Below are 10,351 nucleotides of genomic sequence, written 5' to 3'. Positions count from 1 at the left end.
TTTTCCGTTAACTTCTACGGTCACATAGATTGGCTCTGTTTTACCCATTTTAAAGTTGTGTCATGAATAAATATCTGACTCTGTTTCTTCTGGTTCCTCCATTACACAAATTGCACAATTTCTGCCTTTTTGTTTGAAATTTTGTCTCAATCTGTCTTTGCAATATCGCATAATGCGCTCATTGCGATGGCAATAAAAACACTCGGTTCTTTTAAATTGTCGTTCGTTTGCAGGCTGTCTGGTTCCATTTCAACCATTATTAATATGAGTTTTATCCCTTAAACCATTGCTTTTTTCTGGTCTGTTAATGGCGGCTGTTTTCCGTCCTATCGTGGAGACCTGCGCTTCTGCGCCATTCCTAACTGGTGTTTCCCTCCCGACACGAAGGTCGGCGCCATTTTGTTCTCCCTTGATTTCTTCTGAATCCCTGACTGCGCTTTCCATTATGAGGACCAACTCCAGCGCCTTGCTGAAGTCTAAATTTATTTCTGACAACAACCTTTTTTCAATAGTGTCTTTGTTAATCCCACACACTAATTGGCCTCTTAACATGGCATTAATCGACGTCCAAACTCTCAGTGCTCTGTCAGTTGTTTTAAGGCTGCTACATAGCAAGAATCTGTCTCTCCAGGGGTGCAGCACTTCAAACTGAATTTAAAACACTGCGTAGTTACTGAAGGTCTCGGCTGAAAGTGGCTTTTCACAAGATTCATCAAATTATCAAAGCTCTTAGAATCTGGGGTGTTGGATGGCGTTAGACTACAAATTAGGTTGTATGCTTTACTGCCACATGTCGATAAGAGGATCACCTGTCTCTTCTCCTCCCCCGATATGTCATTGGCCAAAAAGAAATACGCGAGGCATTCAATATAATGTGACCAGTCATTGGTGGTCTGCTCATTCGATGCAGCCAAATTGTAGCATACTGGCGGGAGATAACTTCAACGACTATGATGATGGCTGTACTTACAATTGGCCTGCAAGGCATGGCTGATTTTCTTCTGTTGAGTTTTTGTGGCTTTCCTTGGTGCCGTCGACTGGTCATGTTTTGACTTGTCGCCAGTTGTTATGTTCTACTGTGGGGTCGCTTTGCTTGTGAACCCGCTTGTACATTTATCTGTCGGTGGGTGAGTTGATAGCAATACACTGCAGATGCAGAGACCAATATGAAATGAAGCGCATGCTGTTTATTTACACAGATAACAGAGCAACAGCATGATGTGTGCTTCTCCAACCAGATCCTACTCTAGACTGACTCTTAATATTGTAGCCCGCTCTACACAGCAACTGGGTCTTACAATCACATGGTCAATTTGCTCACATTCTCTTCAAGGTGTATTGCACCTCAGCGTACCACAATCTCCCGCTCCATCATGGAAGGAGCCAGATGCATAAAGGTTTATGGCCACAGTGACCTCCACAGCCACTGACAATGCAGTCCTTGCCCTGCTCTGATGTTGCAGTTGTGCCTGCAGCAATTGACAATTTCAGTGAGAATGCCCTTACTGCTGCACATACATTGCACTCGTTGGTTCTTGCTAAGTTTCAGATTGGAGAATTGCTTCCCTAACACTGTGGGCAGATACGGCCTCCTGTTGAGAGCCTTTCTCCCCCTCTTATTCCTCCTTCTTTGAGCAGCAGACCTTGCTCTGTGTCACCTCTGTTCATTCTCCAAGTCATGCTGTATTCCAAGGGGAATGCCTACATGTGCATCCATGTCTGGACAAAACTGGTTTGTGCAGAATCCTTGAAGTCAGCAAAATGTCCTTGAATACCAATCCCAATTTCTCAACTGAGGAGTTTTGACTTTTGGCAAATAGAAGAAATGTAAATTATGACAACAATAGGCTGGGACAAGAAGTATGTTTAAGCATCGCAAATTTTGTTGATATGCTACCAGCAATGGAAGATCAAATATTACCTTTTAATCCTTGTATATTAACAATACTCTAGGATCTAAAATATTGCAGATCTACATGCTGTGCAATAAAAAACAAAGCAAACATAGCCTAAGGAAAAGCTGTAAATGTTAGTATTTTCCCAAATCAGGGTTTATTATCAGAGGTCATGGAAATGCGAATGGCACATTGGAACAGCCAGTTAAGTGGAGAGTGAGTGCTGTGCCTGATCTTAAAGAGAACAACTGACAAATATTTGTGTCATTCAATTCAAATAAAGTACTTGTTCTGCTTTTGAAAATGTATTTTCAGATTCTGGGTGATGCTTCATGGTTGCACTTAGTTACCCTGAGAAGGTGATGGCGTTTGGTATTCTCCTTGAGCTGCTGCAGTTCTTGAGGTGATACTGCTTCCACTATAGTGGTAGGTAGCCAAGTCCAGGTTACTGACCAGGCGACAATTTATCAGGAATTTGTTAGGTTGTTAGTTGTTGCTCTACAGGCTGTACAGAAAATTGGTTGATGTAACTTTGACAGGCAGTAGGGTTAGTATTGATACTGGTTGAAAGGAAAAATGGTGAAAGAAAACAAAATTGTGTAAGGCCAGAATCTTCCCATCCTGCCTGCAGCAGGTTTCGTGGCAGGCGGGAGCGGAGAACCCAGGCAAAAAAGTTGCAAATCCGCCGTCGTTAAAACAGGTGACAATTCTCCTGATGATGTATTCATGGCGGGTCAGTTATTCGGCCGACTAGTGGCGCGGACACCATTTGTATTCATTAGCATGTCATGAATGCTCATTAAAACAGCTGCTCGCTGGAATCTTGCCATGTCTCCCAATCTTCTGTCACGCCAGCGGGAAATTACGTCAACCTCAAATCCATTTGAAAAGGGCAGCATGCACAAGTCGGACCTCAGTTCACTGATAACTTTGAGGTGAGTGGAACGTACCTGCCATAGCGCTGCGCTGGTCTTGTTGTGATGAACGCCACTCTGCTGGGGCAGTAAGGTTGGACTGCTCCTTCTCTTTGCTTTCACTGTCCTGAGGAACACCACTGTGCTGTGGTACTCATGCAGGCCTCCACTTTCAGAAGCTAGCACTTCAACCGGAGCTGGGCTGTGAGGCAAGGGTCAGGTTGACGATACATCAATGCATAAAGGTGCCCTTAACAGGAAGACCCATCATTATGCTCTGGATGAAGATAGCCAGGTTGTGATATTCACCTGCTTCACCACCATCTCAGGCTTCCCAGGAGTGCAGGGTACAATAGACTGCACCCATGTGGCTATACGGGTTCCAGGCAGCAAAGCCTAATGTTTATAAATCTCAAGGGCTATCGTTCCATCAACGTGCAACTGGTGAGTGGTCACCGGAAGCACATGCTGCATGTTGGTGCACAGTACCCTGGGATTTGCCATGATTCCTACATCCTGAGTCACTGCCTGAGATTTTCGAGGGGCCATTACGTCTGCAGGGATGGCTGCTTGAGGATGAGGGGTAACCCTTAAGTGCCGGCTGATGACACTAGTGCGTTGCCCTCAGAGTTGGTCCAAGGAGAGGTAAAACGCTGCTCACAGCTCCATATGCTCCCTTATGGAGCACACCATAGAGCTTCTGAAAATGCATTTCAGATGCTTAGATCGCTCAGGTGGCTCACTACGGTACAATCCCGACAGGGTTTCCCGCATCATCACAGTGTGTTGCACCCTTCACAATCTGCCTAACCCTCAAACTCTGCCAGAGGATGACCTGGAGGAGGATGAGAGCTGATCGGAGGATGAAGGGACCTCACAAGCTGCTAAGGGTCAGTATGAGCACGATATCGCCATGGAGGAAGGAAGACACGGGAGACATGCCTGTGATACGTTAATCGCTGGCAGGTTCCAGGATCAGTAAAGTCAAGTGAGGGAATATGGCCACATCTCTCCTAACCCTCAATACTAATCTTTCAACTCAGGGGATGTCCACCAACTTGCAGCGAGAATGAGTCCCGCATTCACACTTACCTCATGGATTGCCAGGCAGTGACCTTTGCTTTGGTCCGTGGGGCCCTGTGAGTGAACTCATTCTGGGAAGTGAGAGTCCACTTAGGAGCAAGATCGTTGAAAGAGAAGACTTGAAGCCTTCGCCGCCATCTAATGATGCAAACACTGGTGTGACTGAGATGTGGACATGCCCAGGGATCTCCTCCTCCCATGCATGTCTTTTCTTCTGCCACTACCACTGAGGAGACACAAATGCTGCTAGAATATCAATACTGATGAGCTGCCCTTGCTCATCACTCATTTCCAATAAATTTTAAAACACATCTCTCTGACATCAAACAAGGGGTGCAGATACTAGTTCAACTGAGGTTGCCATCACAGGAATGTGAATCTCACTGTGGGACACTATCACTGAGTGGGAGGAAAGCTAAACCTCGAATTAAGAGGATTCCAAAGTACAAAATCGCAATATCTTCAGCTGACAGGAACATTCACATAACCATCAAATGTGTTAATGAAAGTGCAATTTCTTTACCTGTCTAGCACACCCATGACACCAATTTTTCTTAACTTTCCTAACTCTACCGCTATGCCTGGGTGCAGGCCTGACATACACAGCAGAGGTGGAGCCAGCTTGTTGACCTTGGTGGACATCCTCTGATAGCCCGTGGCCTGGTAGGCCCGGCTTAATAAGGGTCACCTTCTCAGGGGCAGAAGAGCCCTTGGCAGCCTGAGAAGCTGGAGTGGATGGGGTCACAGGCAGAGGGGGCTGTCAGCGGTTGCACATCTTTAGACTGTCCTAAGAGGAGGCCCCCAGGATGTCCGGCTGACACTTGTGGGTGCCTGAGGGCCGCTCCCTGACTCCTACAGGAGGTCGTGCACCTGGAGGGGGGGTCAAGGAGCCTCATCCCCATGTTGCCTACGTCCTAATGGTCCCCACCGGGGGTGTGGCCATGGGGTGCAGGGCCGAGCACAAATCTGGCAAGACCTGCTGGGCCAAGGTCTCCATAGGGGTCACCAGCCTTCCCATGGTGACCTCGAGGCACTCGCATGTTGGAGCCACGACACCAGACAGAACACAGACGGACTCCTCCATCATTTGCTCTAGTCTGCTGAGTGACTGTCAAATCTCTGCCTGATGTTCTGCCATCTATCCTTGCATCTCCAGCCTTGGTGGCCACATCTAGAGGCTCATCACCTGACTCGGACTGAGCAAGTGGTTGGTCTCCAGCAGCCCTCCGAGTGCCGAGAACCTGGGCTGTCCCTGCCTCTGACTGCTGCGAGGCTGTCAGTGAGGTGTTCTCCAGAAAGTGAAACCTAGCCTAATCTACAGCTGTGCCCCACCGACGTGTGTGTCTCTGAGCTGGTGGAGGGGGCGTGTGAGTGCCGTGACAGCTCTTCTGGAGCTTCTTCTTCGGATGAAGTCTGTGGGCTCGCACTAGTGCTGGACTGGCTTGAGGGCCTTGATCTGCTGGTACCTAGAAAATAGTGTTTCAGCTAATGAGCAGGAACTAGGTAAAACTGCACATGACTCACTGTGATTGTCAGAATTTGATGAAGTGTTGGAGATGTGATCCATGCTGGGTGAGAGGCCGACCTCCCCTTCCCCATTGGAGCGATCCCTGTCCTCCCCAACTAGCTCAGCGCAGCCTCATCAAACTCAGTGAATGCCATGATGTCAGCCATCCCTCCCCCCGGCCAGCGCTTTCTTGTGCCTGTTGTGCGCCAGCTTGGCCTGTTTGAAGAAGAAAGAAAGGCAAATGATTAGAAGGGGTGGAGCAGAGGTTGGGTGAGATGCATACCCCCTGTGTGAGGCGAGCCTTCCTCAGAAGGGCCAGAGGATGGAGTGTGAGCAACATGACAGATGGGATGGTGGTGATGTGAAAGTCTCGATGAGAGAACAAGTGTTGATATGAGTCCCCCGCCAATGGTTGTGTGAGACCCCTGAAGAGAGTAGCCATTTGTGTGCATGATGCCATGATGAGAGTGTGATTTTGGACAGTGCTGAAGGATGACTTAACCTGGAGGAGCGGATGAGATCATTCATCCTCTTCCTGCGTTGGGCGGCACTTTGGGCGCAGGTGTCAGACGCATTGACCTGCTCTGTGACGGCCTCCCTGGCCGGAGAGGTGAGGCTACTGTGTTTCCTGCAACCATCCCTGGGATAGAGTATTTGCCTGTGATCCTGCACTCCTCTGATCAAGGCCTGGGGGGCCTGGTGCGTGCAGCAGAGTGCCGCCTTCCTGTTCAGGCTGTGGGCCTTGCTCTCCTGGCTGCCAGACATCTTTGCTGAGCTGGAGAGAGTGAGATTGTGTGTTGTACTGGCCCTTAACTATGGCGCCAGACCCTCGAACCAACCAGCTGATGGTGGGTGTACGAATCAACTCCCAACCTGCCAGGTCAATTGGACAAATACTCGCCTCTGCATAATTAATGAGGCTCCAAGCATACTGCAGGCGAAACCGCTCCCCCACCGCACTTAGTTTCATCATGGGAAAATTCTACCCTAAGTTCCCAACTCTTCGTAGCTCCTGTGCACGGATAATAAGTAAGTGTGTATTTGCATTTTAGGCGGTAGTGGTAGGTAGTGAGGTGAGGCCATCATTCTGACATTTCAGTAACCCATCAAGACTTTTAGACTAGACCCTGACTTTGTGCAAGGGTGTAAAATGGGTGAAGCAAGGCAGCAGTCCATTTTACATCGCCCCTCATGTTCATTTCCATTGACTTAATCTCTATCACCTTTTTTACACTGCTAAGATGTGCCCCTTGCTGTCTTGGCTCACTCGTAGAATGATCACTTAAACAAGGTAGAAGGGGCTTGTGGCCAACACCCTTGCAACTCGACATTGATCCCAGAATCACTGGGGCAAAGGGTGAAAGAAACTGACAGAGGGGTTTAAAGCAGTCAACAGTTTTTTAAAAAATAAATGTTAAAATAGATATGAGTGGCTTGCTTGAAGTGAAAAAGAAACTCAAATCATTATGTCCCTCCTGAATTGTGCTTTGCAGTTTTCCAACGTTTTACTGTCAGATCAGGTTGGCAAACAGGATCAACATGAAAAAATGAACATGTTTGTGTTTTGTATTCATTGAAGGAGACATTGTTTGTATTTTTGCCAATAAACCTATGCTGAAACATATTGCCAAGGATAGAATGTCCTAAATTTATCTGCAGTACTCCAGCACTGGTGTAAGCTATCAGCAAAGTGCAAAGTACAGCCCTATTAGCTAATTTACAAAAGAGGAGTCACAAACACTTATCTGTTGAAACCATTGCAATTAACATGATGAACAGAAAGACTTGAAATTCTGGGTGCAGTCCCAAAATATACAATGGCTTTGAGTGAAAGAAATGCAGGAGACAAGTGAACTATCTCACAAAGCCAGCATCTTTGTGTTGAAATGTTTCCATTTCCCATGTTTCTTTCTGTCAGGGATTAATTATCCAGCAATAAACAAAAATAGAATATTTGCTCTCAAGAAATGTGAATGTCAGCTTCAACAACAAAGTCATCCTTTTATTCTAGGAAGACTTTAGTATTTGCCTTTTTCATTGAATCCGATCGTAGCTTGCTGTTCCTCTTAAATTTCTCTGTTATCTTTGACATTTGAAACTCCAATCTCCTCAAACATCCTTCTTCCAGTGTCCACTTACATGGCAATGGTCTCCCATGGTTACACTCCTATCTAGCATCTTGTAGATACAATACCACCCCTAATGCTTCTTAGCCTGTGCTTACATACTCATCCATACTAGGATCGAGGTTCCACCCTTGTGTCCCTGTGACTCCCTTATTAAGGAGGCCATTGTCATAAGTCATTTACAATCCTGGTTCAGCTCACCATGCTCCACCCACCCTTGTGGAATTCACTTGCATGCTTCAGGAAACTAATAGGCCTCTTCTCCATCAGTGTACAAGCCTCAAGCCTTCTGCCGATGTCCTCACTTACCTTGTAAAGTTTGGACAATACTCTATTCCACCATAGAGCATGTGGTAACTCCAATGAGATCTGCAGCAGAATCCCTGGTTACAAGAGCACCTTCTTAATCACTCACGACCACTCAGTTAGCTGTTGCGGAGGCCTTGGGCCCCAATTTCCAAGAGTCCCTTCTCCAGCTTCAACATGCTAGGGGAGCAGAAGGACAGAGGCATTACACCTGCCCAGAAATCTGGTCCTATGCACAACACTGAACATACCAAGGCACTGCCCATTCCTGATGATGCTTGCTGATTGAAGGCTATGTTCTCAGAACACAGAGGAGCAAGTAAATGCTACACAGTTACTTACTCAGTTTCCTTCCCACCCCTCCTCAGTTTTACAGCTTCAAAAATAGAACATCCTAACCTAAATTTAACTGGAGAGTGGTGGAAAGACAAGTCAAAATAAGATGGCTTTTCTTCATAGCCGTCTGCATTTCACACGGAGCTGTACTTATTCCAAAAATTCTCAAAACAGAATAAATTGTAAACTTTAGGGGATTAACAAAATGTTAGTGCTCTCTAAACACTAAAATCTATTTATGCTCAATTGCACCGTGCGGTATATGAATATTTTGAAATGGACTGCACTGTCAGGCTGTGTTTGTCATGCTAGAAGCAACTGACAAAATGTCAGTAAACCAAACTAACAGCACAACCTTTGGGAGACAAAAAAAACACACAGACAAAAGCATGTCCATTAATTTTTCAAGCTGTAATCATATTTTTGGTTGGTTGAATTTCTTTAAAGGACATTTACAGTCTGCTGGTCATGCTGCAGAAAGCACAAAAATAAAGATTTCAATCTCTGTAATCAAAAAAAGCAAAAATGACCTATTGATGTATATACTTAATGATCACCCAGCCTGTTTGCAGGAGATTGGGATTCTCTCGATTAAAGCAGAACATCCAGTGTGATAACCTGATTGTACAATACAATAGAGTAAATTCAGCTCGCTTGTAGCTCTGAATAGCCACTGACCCCAAAGTTATTTTCAGAAAGGTAACCGGCTGCAAAGAAGCTGGAGGGGCTTGGTGGGTCGCTTCCCTGTGTCTGAGCCGGAAGGGCCTAGGTTCAAGTCCCACATCAAGTCCTGCTCTGAAAGAACCCAGCTTCTGGTGCAGGCAAACAGCTGTGCATCGGTGCGGGTGGAGAAATCTGGACGGTTAGCAGCAGGAAGGGTGTCTAGCTGTAAAACCACCCACCAAATCCAGCAGAATGATAGTTGAGTTGAAGCTGATCAACCAGTATTGTGGTGACCCCATGTAACATGGGAAAAGCTGAAAGAGGAGCCAATCAAACTCACTGTTTATAATTCTCCTGTAAAAGGCACTGTGCTATTAGCCAGCCACTTACTTCCAAATGATTTATTACAAGGGTGCAGATTTGGTTGGAACAAAGCATCTCAAGGCATATTCCATTGGTTAGACTCTCCCTTACTCTTCAGCTGGAACACTTTGCCCAGGATTTTACAGTCCCTCCCGCCCAGCAGGATATTATGGTCCCAACAAACCAAATGGAGATTTAAATGGCTCGCTTCATCCTCCGGGGGCAGACATGCACAGGCAGGGCCATAATATCCTGGCCTTTGTGTCCTGCAAGTTACTACTAGTGCAAGCTGATAATAGGGCACCTGGGCAATGCAACCCCTAATGCATGGAACAGCTCTTCCTTGCCAAAGGTTTCTGGATAATTTGCATATTAATGATAGTGAGTGTCATGAAAGCATCAGTAAAGTGATGGAAGGTATCAGCAACTGTGCTATCAAGTGGCACTTAATCAGAAATAACCTGCTCAGTGAGGCTCAGTTTGGGTTCTGTCAGGGCCATTCAGTTCCTGACCTCAATATAGCCTTGGTTCAAACATGGACAAAAGAGTTGAACTCCCAAGGTGAGGTGAGAGTGACTGCCCTTTGACCAAGTGTGGCATCAAGGAGCCCTCACAAAACTGGAGTCAATGGGAATCAGGAGGAAAACATTCCACTGTTTGGAGTCGTACCGAGCACAAAGGAAGATGGTTGTGGTTATTGGAGGTCAATCATCTCATTTCCAGAACATCACTGCTAGTGTCCTAGGTCAAACCATCTTCAGTTGCTCCATCAATGACCTTCCCTCCATTATAAGGTCAGAAGTGTGGATGTTCGCTGATGATTGTACAATGTTCAGCACCATTCGTGACTCCTCAGGTACTGAAGAAGTCCGTGCCCATATGTAACAAGAAGTGGACAACATTCAGGCTTGGGTTGATAAATGGCAAGTAACATTTGCACCACACAAGTGCCAGGCAATGACAATCTCCAACAAGAGAGTATCCAACCATCTCCCCTTGATATCCAGTAGCATTACCATCACTGAATCCCGCACTATTAACACCCTGAGGGTTACCATTGACAGGAAACAGAGCTGGACTCGCCATATAAATACTATGGCCACAAGAGGAGGCCAGAGACAAGGAATCCTGCGTTGAGCTACTCACCTCCTGACTCCC

Source organism: Carcharodon carcharias, chromosome 7 (genome assembly GCF_017639515.1).
Source record: "Carcharodon carcharias isolate sCarCar2 chromosome 7, sCarCar2.pri, whole genome shotgun sequence".
NCBI classification, from domain to species: Eukaryota; Metazoa; Chordata; class Chondrichthyes; order Lamniformes; family Lamnidae; genus Carcharodon; species Carcharodon carcharias.
This window is presented reverse-complemented; position numbering follows the sequence as displayed.